Source organism: Patiria miniata, unplaced genomic scaffold (genome assembly GCF_015706575.1).
Source record: "Patiria miniata isolate m_02_andy unplaced genomic scaffold, ASM1570657v1 HiC_scaffold_20, whole genome shotgun sequence".
NCBI classification, from domain to species: domain Eukaryota; kingdom Metazoa; phylum Echinodermata; class Asteroidea; order Valvatida; family Asterinidae; genus Patiria; species Patiria miniata.
Genome location: NW_024037059.1, coordinates 10,986,445 through 11,012,776, shown reverse-complemented (window position 1 = coordinate 11,012,776; position 26,332 = coordinate 10,986,445). Strand labels below are relative to the sequence as shown.

The window sequence follows — 26,332 nt, the reverse complement described above, 5'->3', positions numbered from 1 at the left end:
TCTGCCCAAGTTGTACACGTTCCAAATCGGGCTCTGGACGTTCCTTTCACGGGTCAGTGAACAATATCGAGGGGTCTTGGGTGACTTGCGAGGTGCTGCTGAAAATTAAGTATTCTTTCGTGCGGCCTTCGTGCGGCCTTCGTGCGCTCTTCGAGCGCTCCTCGAGCGCTCTTCGTGCGCTCTTCGAGCGCTCTTCGTGCGATCTTCGTGCGAGTACGAGTCGAGTGCGAGCGAGATAGGGCGAGTTCGGGCGCTCTCAACACGCACGTACTCGCTCTTACTCGCTCGACAATTTATGGGTACTTACTTGCGATCAGCACTGTATGCAGATGAGTGACTTGGGGCGTCCAATAGTTATTGTCCAGCTGTTTGAAGACTACACATGGAAGGTTCTTGTTTCGAATACTGAAGCCAAAGTTAACGTTTCTCCGCTCCAAGATGTCCCGTCTAAACTTATGCAGGCATCAGACGTCATAAGTCATAGTGTTTGCACGGGCAACACGGAGTTCGGAGATCTGGTTGCCTCCACGGTTGGCATGCATGGGGAAATCCCAATTACAATCACCGGTAGCGATACCTACCAAACATACCCAACCGAAACAATCAGGCACAAACCTTGCTCTCTTCTTGTTAGCCCCATAAATGTGGCCTATTTACTGGACTGCCTCTGTAAACATAGGCCACACATCCACATGTACAAAAACGTGTCGACTTTGCCAAATTTTGATTTTCACATTGAGGCTTACTTTGTAGGTTTTTTTTGCTTTAGAAGCATTCTCACCCTCTATATAGGCTAATCGGAAAGTGCTGCCTTTTTCAGATGTCTAATTTTTGTTAAATTTTATGTTGAAATTTTGATACGCAAACGTGTGCAAATGTATCTGGAAATTTCACGAAAACATTTATGGGGCTATCTTCTTGTATGCAAGCAAGAAAGCCGATGTACAGCTTGTAAATGCCACCGGAGTGATCTTTTTTCAATCGAACATCATCAAATCCATCCACCAAATCTAAAGTCCGGAATGACGTACTTAGTCAGGCTGACCTCATCAAAAAAGCCAACATGCTCATTAAAGAAAAAAATGTGCTAAAAAGGAAGGCTATGAAGGTCAACACCATATTCGTCAAGGAGAGCGAAGAACTGCCACCAGACCAAGAAAACCAGGTTAAGAATTCCCTGCTGAAGAAGGAGGGCACATTTGGTGAAATTCTTAAAGAAGGCTCCCCTGGCTTTCTTCTTTAGGAGCAACAGAAGAAGAGCTGTCTGAGTGGAAAAGGCATGCGGTTGCACCCTGCTATTATTAGGTGGTGTATAGCCCTTCAAAACAAATCAGCTTCAGCATATAACCTCATGTGTGAAAGTGGGTTTATACACCTTCCCCACCCTAGCACCCTCCATCCATATAGTCATTTTGGCACTCCAACCACTGGTATCAACCCTTATATGGTCTAAAGGATCATGACAGACATGAACCTCAAGAGTCTACCAGAACACCAGCACAATGTTATCATAGCTTTCGACGAGATGAAGGTCAAGTCAGACCTTGTGTTTAATACTCAAAACGGGCGTATTGTTGGTTTCCTTGATGTGGGCGACCTCAGCAATGCCATCAGCTCCCTTGAAAATGAAATGTGCAGGCAATGATGATCCACCTCTCGCCACACATGTCCTTGTCCTCATGGTGAGGAGCTTGTTCACATCCCTTCATGCCCCTGTTGGTTATTATGCTACTTCTGGTGTGACTGGCTACCAATTGATGCCAATCATGTTTCAGACCATTATGCTGCTTGAGACACAGGTTTTACGATCGCCCATATGGGGGGGGGGGGGAAACGAGCGCCCTCACAGAGATCGTGCGCGCTTGTGATTGGCCAACGGCAGCCGTTGGTGACGTCTACGCCTTGAAAGAGTCTCTGCGTTTGGCTCTATATGAAACATAAGCGATGGTTGGTCAAAAAGTGTGATCGCGGGTGCACGGATATTTGAAAATTGGCCGATCAAAATCGATGTCTGAAACACTACATCGGTGGAGAAGGCTCCAATGCTGTTACTTAAGACGTCACATCGCGCCAGGGACGCGCTATGAGCTGGGCCATGCTGCCGAAGTTTGACTTTACGTAAATGTGGTAAGGAATGTTATTTGAGATGAGTATTTCAGGCTAAAAACATGTTAAACTCACCTTTTGTTGCCTTAAGTAACTAGAATATACACTTATTATTAAGTTTGATACAAGTTTTTGATCGAAAAGTTTTACCAAATTCCTAAATTACTTGAGCCTGTGAAGTGCCTCATAAAACGCATCGAACAACAATGGCGACTCTTCACGGAAGACAATGTACCGCGTCGTACACGTGGGCAATGCCGTGTGTATGGCACTGCACACGGCGCTGTCTCTTCTCGATCATTCGGCGTTGTGTGTGTGTACGTACGTGTGCGCGCGTGCTTATTTTTGTGCAAGGCTGAGGGATTCGAAGAGTACCTTTGATGTCATATTTGTCAGGGATAATATATTGATATGATTTAAATAACCACATCATCTAAACACTGGACATATGCAAGTTCAAATGGTATACTTTTGGGCATGTTTGGGAATGACTTTCCAGGGTTTTTTTAATGCTTGTTGACATGTAGTTTCACTTGATTAAACATATTGTGAAGTGAAAGTTTTAACCTTCCAAAAACGTCTGCAAGTATTTTAAGTTTATGTTGACTTCATCATTGAGATGTTGATTATGAAAAAGAAGAAGGACATTTATTCAACGTTTGTTATAATAGGGAGGTCACAACGAGTGTTCTATACAGTCATGCATGTGTATCGTATGGTCCGAATAGCTTCGCGTTGAATTAGTACCAACTTAAAACAAAACATTACGTATGAAAATGTCGTCCCAGAATAATTTCCTTTTGGATTTCAGTTCCTCAAATACTAACCTAAATGACTTCAAAGGATGGTTTATCTGGGTGTATTAGATCTCTGTACAGAGAGTCGCAAGTTTTGTATAAAATGCGTGATTTCCATGCTTCCGCGATTCACTGTGCAACAGTATACGCTCAGGCTCCACAGACAACTCCGATCCGCCGAACAAAATATTGTAAAGCCTGTTTTCAAGCGCCCGGCCGACTCAGTGCGAGAGGGCGCTATACTTCCTGGCTCTGCTGCGTTTCCAGATAATAATTCAAGGGGTCACTAGGTCTTTCAATAATTACAATCCGACTTTTTGTTCATATGTTACAAATAAAACAAATATTCATTCGTAAATAAAGTAAATAATAATTAATTCAGATATTATGATTTTGGTATCATTTTAAAGAGCAAGTTTTCATTAAATAATTTCTATTTGGATCAATTTCTCACAACGCTTTGCAACTGGTCGGAAAACAGGGTGAACGAACTATATGCAGTGAGCCTGGCAACGTTGTGCGTTGTGACAGAAATGGCGTCTCATTTCGTGCGCGATGATTTGCGCAAATTCGTGTTACTAGATTCAATTTATAGAGCTGCGGGGACATCGCAAAAGGAAACCGAGTGTCTCTTATTGAGAAATCTACGACCAGGTAATTATTCAGTCTTATTTTATACAAATATCAGGAGAAAAGTGTAATTTAAAGTGATTAAAATCGTCATGTACTGAACGTTAGTATGAATTCACTGGGTCTGGGAATCCCGATGCGAAAATGGAAAGTATGAAAAGCTCTCCCAATATTTGTTTGGATGGCTTATTTCTCATTATCAAACTTCCTAAAGTATTGTGATAGGATAATAATACCAGATTTATAAATATAAAGCATGACAAAAACATCAAATGTTGTACATTTTGCCCTTCAAGTTCATGGTTCGGCATGGTACACTTTCACTCGTCTCAACCACGATTTTAGTGTTACACACAGCTCGTCATCCGCTTTTTTTTGGGCGATACCATTTTTAGTATAGGTGTGAAAAACGAATGTGCATTGTAAAACTAATGAAATATTATTGATATTGTCTGCACTTTCCATCAGAAAATATTTAGTTTTAGGAAATTTGTTCCATAATATTACAATTTATAATAGTGTTGCACATTTTCTGCATATTTTCCATATTGTCTACTTGTGTTTTTTTTCTTTTGCAAGGTCGTCACCCCTATTTTACCTATTGGCTGAGTCCAAAAAGTTAAATCCCAATTATTACATTTAAAAACTTGTTTTGACAGGTTTTTTATATATTTTTTTTTAAATAAAAGTAGGCTTTAGGCTACTACACTAGCCTAGGTCTAGGGTGAACGAAAACATGCCAACCACTGATGCCAAAATAAAGTGAAATGCAAGTCATAATTAGTATTATTATGTGATTGTGAAAACCTTCCAAAACAAAATAACATTTTATATTGTCACTTAGTTTTTTTCAATATCTTTGCATCCCACAATGACACAAGTCATCTTTTAATCTTTATTGAAATTAAATTATTCAACAATAAAAACAATTGTTCTACTTGTGAGTTCTTGTATTTTTTTTCTTAATCCAGATTCACTTGGAAGCGATTTCCAAATTACTTACGCATGGGTGTATATCCTTGATGCTGGTATTCGTACTCGTGGATGGACTATTACGCATGCCTTACCTGAGTGTCTACACATCCTTGATCCAGCAGCCATAATACCAACCAGATTGACATCACTTACAAATACAGCAAAGCAACTTTGTGATGCTTGCCAGAATGACAATGATGTTGCATCAATGATTCACACAGTGGCTCATCAATTATACCCGAAGGATGCAACCATCATAGGGGATGAATGTGAGGCAGCTGCTGTATACACAAATTGTTTGGAAAAAGAGCAAGTTCCACCAAAAGATATTACCGAGATGATGGTGTACGAGTTAGAGCTGTACAGAAGCAAGCAGGGTCGATCTGGAAAAGACCTACTCTCCTGGTTAGGAAATCTACTTGGTCACAAGCAAATCTCTTCAGTCAATAACAAATCCATTCTCTCAACAATACAAGCCATAAAAAGGAAAAAGCAAGATGCCGACCACAAGAAGAAAAAAGAGATTCTGATAGAAATGACACAGACATTGTTTGTCCCCTCTAAAACAAATGTGTGTGTAGCTACAGGTGATAACAAAATGCTCCAACAATACAAGGCAGACCTGATGAGAACCAAACAGAAAAACAGGAAACTTCAACTGGAGGTAAACGCTAAACACAAAGAATTGGAAAACACAACTAAGCAGTTAACTAAGGCCTGTAAAGACAGAAACGCACAATCTGCTATTATTCGCAGTCAAACAAAACAGACAGCTGCCACTAATAAAGTCAAGAAAGAACTGAAGAAAAGAAAGCGGGAACTTGATAATAGCGAAAGTCGATATAAACCCCGGAATGTTGAGAGGAGAGAATCAACAATGATGAATACCATACAGAAGCTAGAAAAACAACAGAAGGACGGCAAAGCCAGACTTCAAGGAGAGCTGACAAAGACAAAGAAAAGGTTGGAAAAGAAATTGGATGACCAAACTAGATCTTGCCTATCCAGACGGTACTTTGTAAATAAGTCTAAAAGTCTTCATGACAAGCTGTCAGAGGTCATCACTTTAGAAGATTACAATAAGTTGAACGACAAATATCTGCAACTTAAGCAAGATTTTGCAACTCTGCAAATAAAACATTTTGAGAAAGAACTGGAAATTGATCACCTAAGAGAAAAGAATAAGCCAGTACTGAAGGAAGGGGGTCGAAGTGGAAAGACGTGTGCATATTCGGATGATGTCCATGATTGCTACATGCGCTTGGCAAGCCTTGGTGTATCGTCAAAAAAAACTATCAAAAGTTACTGTTGCTGTTCTCCGAACCATTGCGCATTATGACATCTCAGAGAGTGATTTGCCAAAAGCTACTTTCAGGAAGACAATACCATCAGAGGCCAATGTCATCTCTACAATACAAGTAGCCAACGAAATGAAAGAGTGCGTCAATGCAACAATACACAGTGATGGAACCACCAGAGATGGCGTTAAAGTTGTAGACTTTGAAGTGACAGTCGGGCCAGGCAAAACCAGAACCATGGGCATCACAGAAGTAGGTAAAGGGGATGCTGACACTCAGCTTAGGGCCCTTTTGTTCAACTTGGAGAAATTGGTGATTGTAACTCAGGAGTCTGAGGAAACTAGTGAAGAATGTAAGAAAGAAGAAGTAAAACTGTTGTCTAAAATAAAGAATACAATGGGAGACCAAGCAGCTACACAAAAGTCCTTCAACGCCAAACTGGAAGCTTACAGAAGTGAGGTGGTACCAGCAATGATGAATGGATGGGATGAACTTGGGGAGGAAATACAAGCGCAAATTCTAACAATGAACCACTTCTATTGTAATTTGCATATATTGATAGGTATGGCAACATACTGCGACAAAGGCCTCAAACAACTGGAAGAAACTGTATGGGCCCCTAAATTTGGGCGTCTTGGTGCTGAGGCAAACCCTGATCTACAAAATACCGATGGCTCTTACAGATACCAGCCAGGAAGTTCTGCTACCCAGCGATTAGCAAGGACAGCATGTGAAGCACTGGCTCCTGGCGGAAATCAACAAGCAAACGCAATTGGCCGCTTCAAAACATACCGAGAAATCCACAATATTAAGTTAATGAAGATGGCGTCTTTCCGGGCAAACAGATTTAATTGCCTCTTCGATTGAGCTGCCGGAGGGTACTACCACCGACTACACATTGTCGACGCATTAGGTGAGGGATTTATTGACTGTTCAACAAGTTACATGTCTGGGCTTCCAAGATCATTGTCCAAGTCAGAGTACTTAAAAGAGTCAGCGTGGGAACATTGGTTACTGTACTTTGCTCCAGCAGTTTTGTATGGTATTTTAATCCCCGGGTATTATTCTAATACTTTTTTTGTTGTGGAGTGAAGCAGTATTATTACTTTTGCAAGATTCAGTCTCTTTGTACATGAACATGTGAAGAGTTCATGCGCAAAAACCGACAAACGCCATTCGTTCTGAAAATAAACCATGACTACCATTATAAAGTCCGTGGCGCCCTCTATCTGATCATCCAATCTGTTTCGTTGCAAATGCCGACATGCCCTATGTAAAATGCATTGCAATTCCATGTTTGGTTTCAGAAACCGACATGCGCCAGTCTACATTTTTCGCAAAAGCTGACAATTCCATTCAGCCAATCAGCGCACCATAATTTAGTCAGGTGATCCATGATGGCGGCGCCCGTGTTCACTCTCGCTTCGCGCTAAAATATCCGCATATTTCATCGAAAATTCGGCTATAATAATGGAGGACTTTGATGATATGGATGAGGCAGTGGTGCTTTCGCCAATTGGGCGTAAAAAGAGGAACAATTCACGCAATTCTGTGCGCTCCATTGCAAAAAAATCGCGTCATAGTGGTGATGGAAAAATCGCTAGCATTTCGTGTGCACATAATGTACGTAACGTGTGCATGGCAACTTCCCTCTCCAATGAAGATCTAACCTATGCACATAATCAGCTTTACTCGACTATAGACAAAGTTAAACAGGATGCCACCCTGCTTTCTCACATGGATATCAATAAATGTGTGAGAGGCGACTCAAGGTAGATGATGTTGACAGGAGGAATGCCAGGGAAGTTTCAGTAAAGTACTTCACTTTGACTGTAAACAAGGAGAAAGTGCCATTGTGCAAGGCCTCATTCATGAGCATTTTCGGTAAACTATGTTATAAATCAGTACCCAGTATAGTACCCTTTGTCACAAATCTCATATATATTAAAAAAAAAAAATAGAAATGGCCCCAGTCAGTGGCGTAGGCCATATTAGGGTCATTTTGATTGGGGGGGGGGGGGGAATTTTGTTTTGAAAAGGGCACTTGCACATCCGTGCTGAAATGTTGACATGTTTTATTTCTCCGGACACTTGGCCTGCGAAAAATTGGGGGGGGGGAGGATGGTACCATTTGTCGATGGGGGCGCTGTTCAAAACTATTTTACTGTTCTATATTGACTTTGCGAGTTGCTCAGAATGTATGTCATGAACTTAAAATAAGTAAAAAAAGAATCTGCTGGAGCCTTCTCCCGCGCTGAAGCTCGCACGTTTGTGTGAGCCCCCCCCCCCCCCCCCCCCCCCCCCGCAAAAATTCATGGGTTATCCCCATGTTGGGTAGTAGACTGCAAATGGAATGATAGCACACATCTTGGTGTTTTTTTATTATATGCCCCAATCTTGTCATATTTTTTTTTCTTATTAGCCCTTTCATTTGATTGTTTCAGGTGTCAAGAAAGATCGGTTGCCGAACATTGCCAAATATTGGTTCGATAATGGAATTTTGAGGCCTGAAAATCGTGGAGGTGCCCGAAATGTGGAGAGGAACCTTGCCAGGAAGTGTGCAATTCAAGACCACATCACAACGTTCACCTGTCGTGCTAGTCATTATGCTCGCCGAGGTACACCTGGCCGGAAATACTTGTCAACTGAGGATGCACCAGCTGTTCAAGGATCAGAATCATGAACAAGTATCATACGCACTATACTACATTGTTTTTGTGTATGATTTCAACTTGGCCTTTGGTCATCCCGCTGTGGACATCTGCAGTGCATGCTTGAAGTTCAAGCTACAACTGAAGGATCAATCCATCACGGATGAAAAGAAACGAGATTGTACGGCCATGTACATTCTTCACAGGCGTCGCGCGAGAAGATTCTATGACAGTTTAAACAATGTTGAGGATTCATTCACCATTTGTGTTGACATCATGGAGAATCTAGTACTGCCTAAGTCCCCATTCGGACAAACCTTCTGTTCGCGGCAGCTCTACCTCTATTTTTTTGGTGTCGTTCATCACTGCGGGCCGAGGAAATCCACAGGGAAAAGATGACATTCATCTGTACGTCTGGCTAGAAAGCCAGAACCGCAAGGACAGCAACATGGTGGCTTCAGCCTTAAACCACTTTTTCATTTCTGTTGTGGGGGATGAGTTGAAAAGGTATCAAAGGTTGTGCTTTTTTCAGACTCCTGCTTTGGCCAAAACAAGAACATCAATTTTTTGGCGATGCTGGCTGCTATGCGAAAACAGAACTTTCCGCAGCTGAGCATCGAATACACATTTCCTGTCCGCGGCCACAGTTTTCTGCCAGCGGATCGGGCATTCGGGAGGATCGAGCAGGACATCAGGAAACAGAATACGATTCTCCTTCCTGATGATTACGTTGCCATTCTAGCCAAACATGGTAACGTACATGTACACGTGTACGGTACAGACTGGAAGTGTTGCGATTTCAAGGCAGCAGTAAAAGCCCATTGCAAGTCCAAGCGATCCTTCAAGATCAGTAACGCCAAGGTCCTACGCATTAATTCGGATCAAGTCGGCTTCAAGCAGGTGTATGGCGGTGACTTCTGTGAGCACGTTATTCTCAAGAAGGGCAGGACATGGGGAGAGTTCAAGCCAGCTGTCACTCTCATGGTCAACTGCGTGAAGCCTGCCAAGAAACGTGACGTCCTCAAACTTATTGATGAGATTGGTGCTCCTGACACTGTCCGCAACTTCTGTAACAATGCCTTCGCTGATGTGGGTCAGCATGACATTGGCAAACAGAGCCTTGAGGAGAGCAGTGATGAGGACTGAGCAGTCAATAACTCAGAATGATAGTTTGCTTGCTGAGACTCAAATGTAATCAGACAGCCATTTTAAATTTGATGGTCATTGGGTTTTTGTGATGGCCATGTGATTTTTTCATCACTGCACTCGAAAGCACTGAGAACACAGTGTTAATTATCGGAATTTAAGGATTTTAATAATATTTGCCAGGAAGGGCAAACCCTTATTAATTTGATGTTCATTAGGTCTAAAGCAAATTGTTTCTCTGGTAGCAAGCAAACTATCATTTGTATACTGCTTGAAACAAACTTTGCCGATCCAGTGAAATGTAATCAAACCGATCCATTCGATTCAGTACTGGGATTGTGAACAAAATATTGAATCTTTTCCACTGTCTTTATAATGTTTGAAATGCGGTATAAATATTCTAATAATAATAATAATAATAATAATAATAATATTTACTCTTTTCGCCCCAATAGGGTGACTTTCCCATAGACTTGTGCACAAACCTAAACTGTCACCTAACCCAAGTTTACCTTATGTTTTTTCCACGAAATTTAGTATTTATACTAATTGGACTATGAGGAATCGATCTAGATGGTTAGCGACAGCAAAATTCCTTGTCCTAAGGGTCGTTTTCATAAAAGGGCGACGGTTATTTTGTCGCCTCAATAAGGTATATCGCCCTATTGTGGATGGAGTTCGCAAAACCTGTCGCCCTATTACAGTAATAGTAGTAATAATAATAATCGATGCTTACATAGCGCTTTATCACCAACAGTATCAAAGCGCTTCATATTATTACTCTGGTCATTGGGCCCACGAAACATTCCAAACACTATCTCAGCTCCCTGGGGAGTATACAGCCCACACACACGTTTGTTTATGGTGTAAAATAATCAAGGATTTTCTTTTGTTCCTCTTCCCTTTTCCTTTGTTTGTACTTCAACTTTTTCGCAAAAGCTCTCATTGGTTTTGTACACGTTTTCCAACTCGATTTGGTTTTTGACCTCGATTCACTGATGATGCACGTGTGTGTCCTCGATTTACATCATAAACATGCGCACACTCTGGCCCAGCAAAGTACAGCACAACAATGTTGATGACATTAGGCCAAACATGTTCTTGTTTGAATGGATTGCAACAGAGTCCACACCCGCAAATCATGAAGTCAGTGATTCCCATTCATTCCTCCTGGTCTGAAAAATAACCGAAGTCTGAACAAAAAACCACTAGTCAATACCTGGATTGTTCTATGATATGAAATTTATTTGTTTTAGTGCCAAGCAAAGTCCTGGCATGATTAGCGGTTTTGTTCAATGTATGATTGACAATCATCCTTTTTTCCGAAGCGAATCCGAAAAAGAGAAGGGTGGAATCTCGATGTAGGCTGGTTGAGAATCTTGGCCAAGACAATCCAGTCGTATGCATGATTGTTGGTCCAACTTTGTAGATTGATTAATACTCATTTATCTTGAATCTTTAATAACAGTCATAATACTTGCCATTTTTAACATGTTTATGTACTTTAAAACAAATTTTGGATTTGTCTGGTTTTGAAAAAAAACCTGCGTAGTGGATTTGTCTGTTTTTGCCACCAAACAGAATTTAAAAAAACATGTTTTCAATGTTTTTGAATAAATTTAGATTTTTGAAATTTTGTCCTATATTTACTTAACTTGGATGGATTCAGAAGCACCCTATATGGAATTGATAGGTTTAACCTGGAGAGCAAAGCAAAAAAAACCATCTTTTACAGACAATGACCAATTTGGATTGTCTGTTTTTGCATCTGAACTCTTCATGTCTTTCTTGCTACATTTGTTGTTATAACACCTCACCCACAGATTCTGTGTCACATGGCCAAGATCGAGTCACATGGTACTTTCTAATTTTGCTATCTTTCAGTGCACAACCACAAGTACCCGTACCAGCCAAAGTACGATACCATTAGCAACCAAAGTACTGTCCCAGTATTTGTGTGCAAATGCATGCTGGTGTGTGCATTGAGCATTGCGCGTACATATCGTTCCAAAGAGAGCGCGCCACAGAGTTGGGTTCAAACATTTTGTGAAGGGGAGGTTTGGAAGAGAAAACTATGTTTCCCACCAATTTTGTATTGAAAAAGAAGTTTATTTTAAATAACTGTGTTCAGATTTAAATATTTTAAAATATTCAAACTAGGCCGAATCTGTGGGTGAAGTGTTATAAAACAAATTTTGAATGCTTTACTTATATCTCCTGGTGAAGTAAAAACCAGTCGCTTTTGGTGCTCCATGAAGCATGCTATTTTCCTCAGGAGGCTACTTTTACTTCACCAATCGAAGCATTAAAAAGAAAGTCCCCATAATACTTTTTGGTTAGAACTCAAAAACTACAGCGTACATCTTGCTCTATTTATGACTAATCAGTACAGAAATGCCTTAGCAATCCAGTCATACACTTTATTTGGCCCAAAACAGAGATAATGTGTACAAAATTTCATTTTTAATTGTAACCCTCTCTACGGTAAAACAGGTTAGAAGGAAACTGCAGTCGGTTAAGACAGGGACAAAGTATTGTCAACTCATTCAAACTCCTAATAGGCAGACAAGGCTCAATTTTTGCCAAGCTGCATTGGCTCAAAACGAGACCTTTCATGATGTCATTTTCACTGCCAAATGCTCAATCCAGATGGAACCACACAGTAAGAATGGAAATCACACAGTAAGATAGCAGAAAAATGGCAGTCCTAGAAAACTTAAACCAAAGGCACAACACCCTTAAGTATACATGTGTGGATGGAATTTCAAAATGGGGGCCTACTGAAATCCTCATTTTCGAGAAAATCACGAATAGCGACAGAACCTGATGTTCTGCAGTTGAAGAGCAAGTCCTCTGTAGCCAGAAGGAACCAGCTCACAAAACTGCGCAACCTGGGAAACCATCTTCATAATTGTGAGGTGCTCAGGAATGAGAAAGGAGTTCTGATTGTTGCATACCGATCCACTGAAGTTGATGTAAACCCTCACAGTTATGGTCCCTGTCCACTTTGTTACGGGAATCTATAATACATGTATATAAGAGAGAGTTTAACTCGGCCTCCGAGACAATGTTTGCTCATGAAAGGATCCGAGACCGCGGGCTCCCGCAGCGCCAGAATCGCTCCACGTCCGTGGAAAAATGCGGAGGATGTCTTCCGCCGGGTCGGACACTTCAGGAATTTGCCGTGGTGTGCGCTTTCGCGTTGACTGCCTGGCCGCCCCCTGTGCTGGCTTTTCTGCGTGTCTAGACTGTGCAAGGTCAACGGCTTCAACGTAGGAGTTCCGTTTACGTGTTCTACTCGGCCGTTCTGCAAAAGTGTTCACCAAATGGTGGTATGGGGTGACCTTGGTAAAATATTTTTTTCTCCATGGTGCGTGGCCACCAAGTGTCCCTATTCTTTCATATGCTTCGCTTGCCGCCCCTGCGCTGAGTGCAACGAATACTCAGAATGACTACACATTAGTATGCCTTGCGCGGTCTGACCAATCGAAAGTCTACACTATACGGTAAGTCTTTCAACTCAGTTTTTCCACAAAATAATGTGACTGCTTCACAAAATGCCAATTTAACAGACCAACGAGAACATTTACAGACAGTTATACATGCCATGGTACATAATTATCATGGGCGTCAATCGATGGGGGACGGGGGACCCCCCACCCCAACATTTTAAAGCGGGGAATATCAGACAGCGCCACAGAAATTGCTTTTCTATAACTGCATGTCTTCTCAACTAAATACCCATAATTTACATTTAACTCTCCACATTTTCAACCCCAACACAAATACGCCCTACCCGATCTATGATCGGGTGAATCAGCTTGTTATGTTAGAAAGGACTTGTGGAGACACAGGTGTCCACTCGGTCTAGGGGAAGGGCAATTAACTAGTACAAATACATCTAAGCGTTCCGGACGTATCATAGCCAAAAGTGACCTCATCATCAGCAGCTGCTTCATACATGTACGGATTGAAGAACGTACTTTGCTCAATGAAGAACGATGTCGTTTCACTTGTAGTCAAGGCTGATGACCTGATATTACAACTTGGTCAGAGAGAATACATGAAACATGGCCATAACCAAGAGCAACATAATTACCTTCGGACAAAACTCAGAGAACTTGGTCGATTGCTCCTTCACCCCCGAAAAAAACACTGGAAATCGCAATGCATCTCTGGAAGATTTCATCTGTCCTACCAAAATGACAGATAATGTATCTGCTGTACATGGTGTGGCTGGCTTTGATGACGAGAGGCATACGTTCTTGGTGCCTTCACTGAGCCTGAAACTGGGTCACTCATTGAAGAAGACTGCCATGATAATGACGGCAGACGCATTGGAAGAAGAAAACAAGGAGAAGGAGCAGGCTGAGAAGTTCCAGCAGCTGTGTGAGTACACGTGGGAAGTACAGGTTTCAATCACGCTCTCAGGACATTGAATAATTCAAAACGCAACATCCCTGAGGTTCTCCCAACAAATGCAGATAATGTTCGAGTGTCACAAAGTGCGTGCTACAGGTGAGCAGCAGCTGAGACTATTACAAGGTGATGAGGACGTCAACTGTGACCATGATGCATGGAACCTGCTCAACGAAACAACACTTTGCCAGGTGATAATGTTCAACAGAAGGCGTCAGGGGGAGGTGTCCAAAATGAAGGTGGCCGATTACAAGAAGAAACACAAGGCTATCCAAACTGACATGTGCGTACTGAGCATGGTAGAAAAGGGGCTCTGTAACATAATGGAAGTGATCGAAATCGTGGGGAAAAAAGGAAGAACAGTGCCTGTGATCGTGACGCCAGCAATGATGGAACAGTTGGCAGTACTGCTGGAAAAGAGGGAATATGTAGGAGTAGCCGCCGACAATACTTACTTGTTCGCTCGCTCCAGCTATGAGAGTTTGGGCTATATCAGAGGGTTAGATTGCCTATGAAAGCATGCTGCTCTTGGTGGAGCTGCCGATTTGCAATCCATAAGATCAACAAAACTGCGTAAACACATAGCCACAGCTTCACAAATGCTGAGTTTGTCTGAATAGCAACTGGATCTCTTAGCTTCATACATGGGCCATGACCTGAGGGTGCACTGGGAGTATTGCCAAATTCCAGATACTGTGTTGCATGTAGCAAAGCTATCCAAACTGTTCATATCATTGGAGAAGGGCACCCTACCAACACAGCAGGGCAAGTCTCTGGATGAGCTGACCATTGATGACGAATAAATTCCGGTAGGGATAAATATGCCATTTATGCAGAATGCAGATACCCGGGTTGAGGTTGGGAGGGCTAATCACTTGCCTTCGATTAACAACAGTGAAAACAAAAATACTGAATTCCCTTGGTTATGTTCTTTGATAATATCTAATCACTATTGCAAATCCTAATTGTCTGCTTCAGGTATTTGATGTTATTCTTTAGCTGCATCATCTCATTGTCCCATAATTTATTTCAAAATGTTTCAGTTAAAAGCCCCGGCAATATTCATTTTGGAAGTCCTAAATTTTGCCACTGTTCGTGTTGAGGGTACATATTAATGCTCTTCATCTCATGTACATGTACATTATTTACAGATGACGACACAGACCAGTCAAGCGACGATGGCTCCGAAGCATCTCATCCAAATGAAGGTAAGTTAGACTTGTTATTTTCTGTTATTTTGATTTCCAGTAATACAAAGTGATAGCACTTGAAGGGGTAATAGCACTTGAAGGGATATGAATCACAATCAGGTAACCCATTATAAACATGTGCGCTCTCTGCTCTCAGACGCTGAGAATCTTCAATGTTAGAACTGTCTCAGCACAAAAGGTTGCTAGACTTTTGGGTATTTGCTGTTTCAAATTTTCTTTACTTTGGTGTTTTCATGCTAAATAAATGAACACGGCAGTAAGCCATCGAGCAAATCTTTCTCAAATTTTTCTTTTCTTTTTGGATCATACTCATAGACATTATCTGACATTGCTAAATTTTTTATCATGCTGATGAGAAGACATCGTTCTGAAAATGCTTGTCTCAATTTTGTATCATGAAGATAAGTAGACATGGAACTGATGATGATTACATTTAACTTTTTGATAACCTTTTAAATACACACTTTTGTCGTATTTACAGTTAGATTTTATTGTTGGAGGTTTTGATTATCTACTAACCCTGTGCGTGAATCGTCGTGCGCGCTTGGTAAACAGCCAAAAAAACATCTGGCATGCGATGGTGAATTGACCAGTGAGAGTTCGGCTCTCGGTCATGAATATGTACGAGCAGTGTTCTCCAACATGTAGAACAAACCTGGCGCCCCGCCATGCTTTCTGCGGCGCCCGCCATGTTTAAGAAGTCCCCGCCAAGCTTTAAAATCCTGCCGCCAGGTTTAAGTTTTTTGACTCTACAGTGTACATTTACAACTAAAATAATTGATTTCAGTTGTTTTTCCACACATTAACAATGTATTTCGATGTCATCCCAGCCCGATCGGGGTTGTCTTAAAATCTCGCTGAATCAATCACACGCACGGTCGGCCGTGCAAACACCAGCGATTCCCCATGCACTGTACATGTACGTACTTACTAGGTACGCGCGATGTACACACACTGACAACTGAATCCCCAGTTCCGGAGTGTGCCGATACTTCAAGTAGCGACAACCCCGCCCCAAAAATATATATCTGTATTAGTACATACACACACCAGCAGGAGTACGTACGGCAGATCTTACGTGCAGCCAACCGACTTTCTTTTTCTCAGTGCTTGCACGCGCGGTACACAATATAATACACATTGATGTTTTTGTACGAGGCAAACGAGCTCGAGGCCAAAACACGCGTGCACATGGTGTTCCGATCATGCCGATTGTCAAAAGTTATAAATGGCGATCGTGTATGGGCCCGGTTCCCTAAGAGAACAAATCCACTTTTAATTTATTTGACTTACCAAACTAGTTGGCGACATTTAAGAACATACAGGTAGGTCATAAATAGAGGGAAATTTGGGGGGAAAATGACGGTGACAACGACAAAACGCAACATGAAAATAAAGATGACGATCGCACGGCACCGGCACCACCCGCGTAAAAAAAACCGTAATTTGTATCCCATTTTGTTTTTCAAAATTACAAAAAGGTGTCATTTGATCTGAGAGAAGTCTGCTTTAGGTTGAAAAGGACATTTTTGAATGCTAAAAAAATCGGGGGAACTGGCCTGGAGAATCGCCTCAGATTGCACCACAGAGCATCTAGAATCCAAAATTTTCCCGGGGCCCTTAAGCGGGCCACGGACCCCACGCCGTAAGGGCTTCGCACTCCGCGCTCGCAGGAGTCCCCGCCGACCCCAGCGCCAACCTTTAATTTTCAAAGTTGGAGAACACTGTACGAGGTATAATAATTACATGTACTGTAGTCACAACTATGACAACAGTTAAATATCTGCGGCGCATACATGCATATCTTCTACCTTGAATTTAAATAGCAGGCTTATTTTTCATTGACAATGAGAAAGATTCAATTGGAAGATTACCCTTTCCACAGAAGTTCAAAACAAGGCTTACCTGCTTTGAAAGGAGGAACATTAATAGGCAGGTTGACAAGGGATACGGCCGAGTAACATGCACCAAACCTGAGGGGAACGCTGCTTCATCAGAGGAGGACCTGGACAGGCACAGGCACTTCTATGCAGCAACGTATGAATAATTGTGCTTCAAACACCATCTGTTCTGTAATCAGTGTTATAGAAAAGAACCAACACACAAATTAGCAGTAATCATCAAATAATAAGCACACATTAGACACGCATAAATTATTTACACATGTACGCAAGGTATGTTTAAACTCGCACGTTCTTGACAAACCTGCATTATAGAATTTGTTCCTTGGATTGGGATTTGGGAAGTCCGTGTTTCATGGTCAGGAAGATGGGTTCATCTTACTTAATAAGGCAGTACATATTTTTGAAATAGTTGTTCCCATTTACTTTTGTTTCGTTCTTGAACCGGCACTTTCACTAGGCAAGCACTGCAATGGTTTTGAAGACTTCCATTTTTTAGCATCCACCGCTTTTGTGTGATTTTTTTTCTCCATGATGGCAGACGTTGATTTTCTAAAATTTGCGATCACTTTTTTTAAGAACACATGTATTTCAGCAGTTGTTTACTTTCTACGGCAACGCACCGGACAAAAATTGAGCCCACTAGTGGCAGCTGAAAGCAGTGTGGTAGTACCCACATACATCGTGCTCACATGTTTTTATTGTCACCACGTGATGCATGCATGCATTTGAATAAAAGTTATTATACCCTCAAAATATTCTATATTAGAGAGTTCTGAGCGCCGTAAAATTGGGAATTGAAGAGATATGGTAATGAACCTCTGGCCCGGACAATTCTGAGCATTTTGGATGCTATTGGGCTCGAAAGTTGTGCTATTTTGCCATGTTGTGGAGGGATCATTTTTCAAGATGGCTACTTTTCCGCTTTGGGGAAAATAGGGGTCATCTTCTTTGGGTGAGAATATCTCGAAAAGTCAATGGTCAACCCACCAAAAAATGAAAAGTAAACTAAAGATGACATGTTGATCATCATTTTTCTGTGCAGCTTGTAAAAATATGGTCCATTTTTTAGAGGCTGTTTTATTTAGTGTCTCTTCTTAAGATCTCATTTTTACAACGTAGTTCTCTCTCCAACGTTACCCGTGAAGGAAAGAATTCCATACTGGGCGACCACTCAGCCTCTTGCACAAAGTCTATGGATTGGGCCATGATATTGATTTCTTTTTTTTAAGTATTAAAGAATTTTTGCACTCCTTAAATAGTGTTTTTTCATCAGATTTACAACTTTTGGAGTACTTTGATGAATACATGTACCCCCCCCCCCCCCACTCGGCAATACACCCCTAAAATCTCTGGCTACGCAGTGGGAATCACTGGAAAAGAAACATTTCTACCAGCCGTGTCATGCACACAGCCCTGTTTGACCTCAGTTTCTCGTCCCAAGGTCAAGCAAGCATTGGCCCAAAAGCGTATAAGAGATTTTACGAGATTTATTCGAGACTACAGAAAAACCACAAAAAGTGCCTAAATAAGGCTAAATAAGTTAAAAGTTGAAATCGTGTGCTTTATTGTGATAACAAAAATAACTGCTTTTGACAAATACAAAGTGTTGTTATGGCCTGTCAAACAAAATCATATTTATTATCAACAAAACCGAGGGCCGATAGTTTTTTAGGTGTACATTCGATTCTTGAAAAAGGCCGAAACAAATGGCAAGGCTCAGTGGATAGAGGAAAGTATACGCTTCATTTTCATGTGAAACCCGTGCAGGAGACTTCTAATGTTTGGTCCAAATCGCGGGTTGAAAAATGAAGGCTTTTGCAAGAGTTCATGATATGCAATCACAATGTACACGTGTAAACGTACACATGTACGTTGGCCTGAAAACATTGTGAATGGCATGCGCTATTCGCGCAATGAATGACTTATGAATATTAAGCAGGCCATACTCGAGCGCAGGGTTCTAGCCAGGGTGAAATTATAGCGTAGGGGTAATTTTGGTTCGATGACTAATGCGAGCGCGGAGCGCGAAGCCCTTACGGTGTGGGGTCCGGGGCCCGCCTAAGGGCCCCGAAAAATTTTGGACTCTAGATGCTCTGTGGTGCAATCTGAGGCGATTCCCTGCCACTTTCCCCTGATTTTTTTTTAGCAGAAGTGTTTAAAATTATAAGAAATTTTGTTTTATTTGTTTCAATGATTGATACACTTGCTCCTGTAAAGTTTCTTCTGTTTTCAAATTTTAGATTAATGTTTACAATGTATAAATTGTTCCAAGATCGATGCTTTCTGATGTTTAACCATTTTAAGTAGTTCCTCAGTCAATGTTTTATAAAAAATTGGGATTTACTTTGTCAATATTAAGTGCGAGAACAAATCCCATGAACATTTCATATTTCAAGAAGCCTTGTGTTGAATAGCACTGCCGTAGTAGCAGTGGGCCTAGTTCCGATTTTAAATTTGTAAATAACACCATCCGATCGGCAGGGAGAGAAATTGTAATAACCATGGAGGTCTCAGACAGAAAAAGTCGTCGGCGATTGCAATTCCAATATGCTACAACACAATGTGAAGGAGAAATCTCATTTTTGTTATGTTAAAAAATATAATTGTAGATAATGACGATGAGAAATAATCACCGGGAATTGCTTCCTATCCCGGCCGCTGCCGGCCCCGGCCGGCCCGGCGTGCGGGCGCGGGCCAGCCCACACCGGCTACGCCGGCGAACTACGCGACCAAATTTTCCCTCAGCATTTGAGAAAGCAACGCATTCGTGGAGCGCTAAAAAACTTGCTTTGTTGCAATACTTGCTGATTGGTTTTGTCCTAAGAACAAACAGATCCGTTTTTACTACCAAACTTATTGAACTGTTATCATCAGCAACGAGTAGTGTAGTCAAAAATCCAAATTTTCGCCAGCGACATTCTTCGAGAAGAATTCTTCACGTGCGGCTATCTTTATGGACGGATCCATTGATATCGTAGGGGTGCTTAACCTTTCTTTGGACATCGTTTCTCGAATAAATCCTTTACCAAAATTATGTTCCGACGTTGAAGAACTTATTTTCAAACAGTAACATGTTTCGGACTTGATAAAAAGCATTATTTATAATTTTAAAACAGTTGAAATGCTTGTAAATATTGACCTTAGGAAAGCACACCCGATACCGCAAAACGGTGTGGTCCACAGAGCGCTCTGTACGTGACATGTAATTGGTGACACGTACGTCCGTACGGAGCGCTGTATCTACGCAGCACAAAACAGCACGTGCTTATTGCTATCATAGCGAATGCATGTGGCGCAGCATCACGGTAGGGGTATCGTACGGGGTACGTGCGGTGGGATCGTTGTTTATTTTTCGCTGTGTCGTACGGTCAGTGCGCAATGCTCAAAGTCGCTGCGCTTGTATACGAACAAACGGCAGATATTTTTTTTTCGCAACCAAAATTTATAGCGTAGCGGCGCGATTTAAGCGTAGCGCTTATTTCCGAAAGCGTAGCAGGTGCTAGCGCTATTTGATGCCTGGCTAGAACACTGCGGGGAGTCGAGCGCGAGCTCGACCAATCAGTGGGCGTATGGGTCACAAGGTCACACCGTGTTTGGGTTCCTCGCTCTATGCTTTACAATGGCGATGATCTTTTCGCATTGTGAAAAATGGAAGTTGTTGGAAACATTAGGTGTGCATCGAATTCTTAAAATATTAACGACATCACATTCACGAGATTTTTTGTAGATGAAAGTTCACTCTTTCATTTGATTACCTCAACATTTGGGAGACTTTCGTCATTCTCAAAAAAAAAACACGGAAATTTCATGACCTAATTTTTAGTCGATTTGTCCGTGAAATAATATTGTCAAAATGCATTGAAATCCTTTTTTGGAGAAAAAAATACCTTGTTAGATGTATGAAGTAGGTCTTTAACTACCTAAAACAACTTTGTTTGTTTGGATCGGTTATGGTTTGCCATGAAAATTGCAAATTTTCTGAAGCCCTTTTTACGGCCATCGTTCCCTGGCCTCGTGTTGCTATCAGTTGTGTGGATGAGAAAATAGAGCAGCTACACGTGACACAGCAACTGACTGATTGCCAGCTACACGGATACTGAGTGGGGGTCCCCTGAGAACGAAGCAACACAAAAGTAATGGGATTTGCTGAAAAATTTTAAGTCCAAACCAGCCCTGTTGCCAGCTACGCGGCTACCAAGTGGGAGTCCCCTTGATATGCATGAGAACGAAGCAACACAAAAGGAATGGGAGTTGCTTAGCTCTACTGAGTGGAGCGTTGAACTAAGGTAACCTCCGTACAAACGCTCCACCGATTTGGTATACTTTGGTGACAGGTACATGTACACGGTCGTCATGATGGTATGCATTTTGTGCATGCCCTTGCGAGGAAAAAAGGCCCCAAAAAAATGATAAAAAGAATACAAATGAGAAAGACAGTAACCCTGGATAGATCCACACATTCATGACATTCCATAAGACCCCTTAAACAACCGGTAATTTTGAAAAAAAAGAACAAAATAGTCTGAACTTACCGCTCACAATTAAATGTGTCTGCCGAGTTGTACAGTCAATTTCACTGACATGACTGATGCATAATTCATCGCGCGCGTTTGTGACGTCACTATTGAAGAAGTCGCGCTTAATCAATGACTGTTTCATGTACTGATATATGTGTCCCGAGCCAAAAACCCACACTGTCAGACGGCACGGGGCACATTTGAGTTATGACTACATAAAACAGTCATTCAGCGCTCCACTCAGTAGAGCTAGGAGTTGCTGAAAAAATTAAAGTCTGAACCAACTACCCTGTAACTGGCTACATGGGTACAGCGTGGGAGTGCAGCGGAGCATGACGCATAGAACATACTGAGAAGTTTTATTGAGGGCAATTAACCGTGACTCTGTAGCCGGCTACGAGGTGCATGATAGATCGAAAGGTGGAGTATTCTGCAATTGTGCCCAACTTTTGGTACTTTTCAGGTCATATTAAAGCTATAGTCCATCATTTGTAATTAGTGCATTTTGTTCCTTTGAAGCAACAAAAGTGTTCAAAATCTAATGAAGGATACTGAACAACTTACTTGATGAAGTTTCAGCTCAGCTTCAGCTTCATATTCCGAGAAAAACAGCATTCTAGGATCTCAATTTAAAATCAAAAGTTGCTAAATCATGTTTCGAATTGTTTTGAATTGCAGCTTTACGCGATGTCGCGCACAGATCCGACGAATTATAGAAATCGCGCGCGCCTGTGCGTCGTTCCAAGGCTTGTGCGTGCTGCGCCGAATAACAAAACGAACAACTAATTTAAATTTTAAATTTCCTGTTGGGACAAGAGATGGCCTCAAGCTGTGACGTCGCGTGTATGCAAATTGCTTGTCGCGCGAGTTGCAAATGCGACGGCTGTTTCCTGTACCATGCATTTATCGTCAGGGGGCCACGTGCACTGATCTCTATTCAGGATCTACGGCACAGGAAACAGCCGTCGCATTTGCAACTCGCGCCCTCGCGCGCTCGACAAGCAATTTGCATAAACGCGACGTCACAGCTTGAGGTCATCTCTTGTCACATTCAAAATGGCTGCCACCACCAGACGTTTCACGAGTGCATATGGGCTCCAGAAAGATTGAAGAATATCTCGGAAAATGGAACATCATTAGACCTAAGCATCCCAGAAGTGATAGGTGAGACATCATAGAATACAACCATAAGAAAGTAAGAAACTGAGAATGTAAGAAACTGCCCTGAATTTTATGAAAACTTCGTCCTCAGTAGCGCGCGGTACCACGGTGTGTGGCCAGAGGTTCAGCGCAGCATACCGACGGCCACACTTGTGGGGCTAATACGTCGGTGAAAGGCAAAACCTAATTTGATTTACATCACCCCGACGCAAAATTCCATCGTATTAATAACTACTCAAGCTAAACGTGGTTGTGCCTCCAGCTGTAAATGCAATACGCATTTTGGACATGACAGCTGGGGAGCTCTTGCTACTAACAATATTTCAAGCTACACATTCACAACATTAAATTCATTTGAACAATAAAAAGCATTTTGACTCTGTCTAATTTGATCAAAACAAAACAGGGGCCCTGCACTACAACAAGATCTCCCATTTAAAAGTGACAAATACTTTTGCAAATTATACCTTCAGTTTGAAAGATTTTCAATATGAAGCAAATCTTTCGAAGACTTGATTGCCCCACATTCCGGACTTCACGAAGAACGATGGCCCAGTCGTCAACCGTCAGCCGATATCCCACAGCCGCGCGGCTGTCTTGTGCACCACTACTATACATGGCATGGGTGAAACACGTGTGCACGTGCAGTTCGTTTTTTCTGTATAAACACGCATGACAGCTCCATACTCGATCAACTGCACGACCACCTGCGTGTTGTGAGAATGTCCGTGGGCAAACTTGGACGTTGAAAGTGACACTGCTAATTATTTTGACAAAAATATCCACCAGAATATCATTCATAAGCACAATAAACTGTTTGCATGTTTTTCGACTCAATTTCAGAACACAAACACTTGAAAAAGTTGCATTTTTGTATGGACTGCCATGTCAAACTTGTTGCTGAGTTTGCCAAGTTTGCAAAGTTTGTTTACGTCTGGCTTTCAATAGCGCCCTCACTTGACCAAGCGCAGTCCATGACGCGGCCTGGTGGTCTGTGGCGCCCTGCAGAAGTCTTCGCACGTACCCGCCGCCCTGCTGTTTGCAGGGCGGGGGTACGAACGGGCGGGGGTAGGCAAAGTCTTGTTATTTTTTGAAAAACTGAATGACAGGTTCAAAGTTAGCACTAATTGAATAGGTGAACCAATTAGAAAGCTGGGATTAGGCCCACTACTACGCACGCATGTTTGGTTGTTGTTGTTGTTGTTTTTTTTTTTTTTACAATATTTTTAACATTATATGTTTTTCTCCAAGAATATTTCTGGTGAAAAAATCCAAGAAGTCAAACAAAACTATTTATCTCCTCTCTTATATAATGCAAAACTATACCCCTCAAAACACAAGAGCCCCTCTCGCAATAATGGAAATTCGGGATATCAAAACAATCGTTCTCATCTCGAGATAACTTCTCGTGATGTAAAACAGCTCATCGAAGCTCTATTTTATTAGTGCCCCGCTCGGAACATTAAAATTGTGCCCCTCGCATGGGAAACTGGCCTTTAAATATAGTGCTCCTCATCACGCGAATAACATGGTCACTGAGCTGGCCATCAAAAGCAGCAGTGCCCATCTCGCTAGAAAAACAGATGGTCTCTCTGTATTCATGGGCAGACCCAGAGGGGCGGAGGATGCATTGTGGTGTGCCAAAGGACCAAGGGCGGATCACGGGGCCACTACGTACATCACCATCTTTTCTGTAAAAAAAGGGTTAAAGTGGTCAGACGTCGACATTGCCTGAGATCCCACCACGGAGCCATTTTCGGATTCCTAAAGGCCTGTAACTAGCAGGCCCCGAACCGTCCCAACCCCACGCATTTTGTGGACCCACTTTTTGGTGGACCAAATTTGTCCCCCCCCCCCCCCGAAGAAAAATTGTGTTCTGGAAAGCGTTCCTCCGCCCCTAGCGCTTGGTCATTATTTTAAAGGAAAAGTTGGTGGTGTGCGAACGGTCTCCCCCTAAAGAAATAGCCATGACAAGGGTGCATTAGTTAATATAGTGTGAATGATTTTAGGATTTTATTGGCGCTCCCCATTGAAAATATGGCATTATTTGTTTTTGATGGCCCGATTTTTTATCTCGAGAGGGGCACAATTTTGTGCTTTTTCGAGGGGTGGTTTTCCATCTCGAGAAGGTGCACAATCTTGTTAATGCGACAGGCTAGGACATTAGTGTTTTTAGGGGAAGTTTTCCATTACAAGAGAGGAGACAATTTAGCGCTGGACGGATCATAATTTTATTTGCTTTCATGTGTGCGTTTGAGGGGCAGCTTTGTTGTCATCTCGAGGGGGCACACATTTTTATAACCACGAAAGAGGCACTTTTGTTGACCTTGGAAAATCTGGGGTGCAAGTGCCAACCCTCCCCCCCCCGGTTCCGCCGCCCCTGCCGTGCCGCTGCTCCTACATCATAATGGTGAACTTTCAGGTGCAACCTTCAATCTAATTGGCTCAACTTTATCAATCTAAGGCCACAAAAAAAAGGCTCCGGTTTCTGCTATGCGCGCGCGTCGCCGTAGCCATGCGCGTCGGCAAAATGAAAAAAAAAAAATTCAATGAAAGATGATGTCTCAAAACCGCCAAACTGACTGGTTTGACTGGAATCCTGCTGCTGCACAATTTTAACGTGTTTTAGATTAAGTTATGGTCGAGAATAAGCTGTATGTGGCCTCTCTGGACTCCCATATATTTGCACTAAGTTTAGTCGGGCACCATTTGCAGTCATCAGCACACGTTGGAAGCCAAAAAATCAGGTAAAAAAAAAAAGCCGCGTCGCCGCACCACTTTTTGGGCAAGCTCCATACCAGAAACCGGAGACTTTTTTGGGGGGCCTAATTGGCTCAACTTTATCAACGAAGGACAAAAACAAGTGCAGATCAGTTTCAGTCACAACCTTTGGACGGGCCGGTGCCAAGTTCAGAAGACCCCGTATTCCTACATGTCATTGGAACGGGCGCTGGAGAATTCCGAGTATACGCTTTTTTTTGTACATTGAGAAATGCGTCGTCAAACGCATCATAGTCAGAGCTGTGTCCAAACGACCTTTGCGCCAAATTTGCGCTCGTCCACGGGTTCGTCTTTCTTTATGGTGCAGTCATACCAAGGGCGGATCCGGGGGGGGGGCAAAGGGGGCCATGCCCCCCCCCCCAAAAAAAAAACAAAACACGAAACCAATTGGTGTGTGTGTGTGTGTGACATCGCAATAAAGGCAGGCAATGAGTACACCACCATCTTTTCCTAAAAAAAACATTGGTTAAAGTGGTCAGAAATTGCCTCAGAATGCACCACAGAGCATCTAGAATCCCAAAAATTTTCGGGGCCCTTAAGCGGGCCCGAACCCCACGCCGTAATCTTTCTTTAACCACTTTTTGGGGGACCAATTTTTTTTGGGCCCCCCAAAATTGCGTTCTGGATCCGCCCTTGAGTCATACTTGACTGTGCAAACTGGTGACACTGGGCAGATCTCATTAAGCACTACGGGTGTAGTGATGGACTCGTTGTTTCAGACAGAAGTTTCGGATGA

At 42.3% G+C, this 26,332-nt stretch overlaps 1 pseudogene; it reads left to right on the top strand.

Moving 5' to 3' along the window:
• The first annotated feature begins 14,090 nt into the window (after positions 1-14,090).
• Positions 14,091-14,825, top strand: LOC119727787 (annotated as a pseudogene).
• Positions 14,826-26,332: the final 11,507 nt, after the last annotated feature.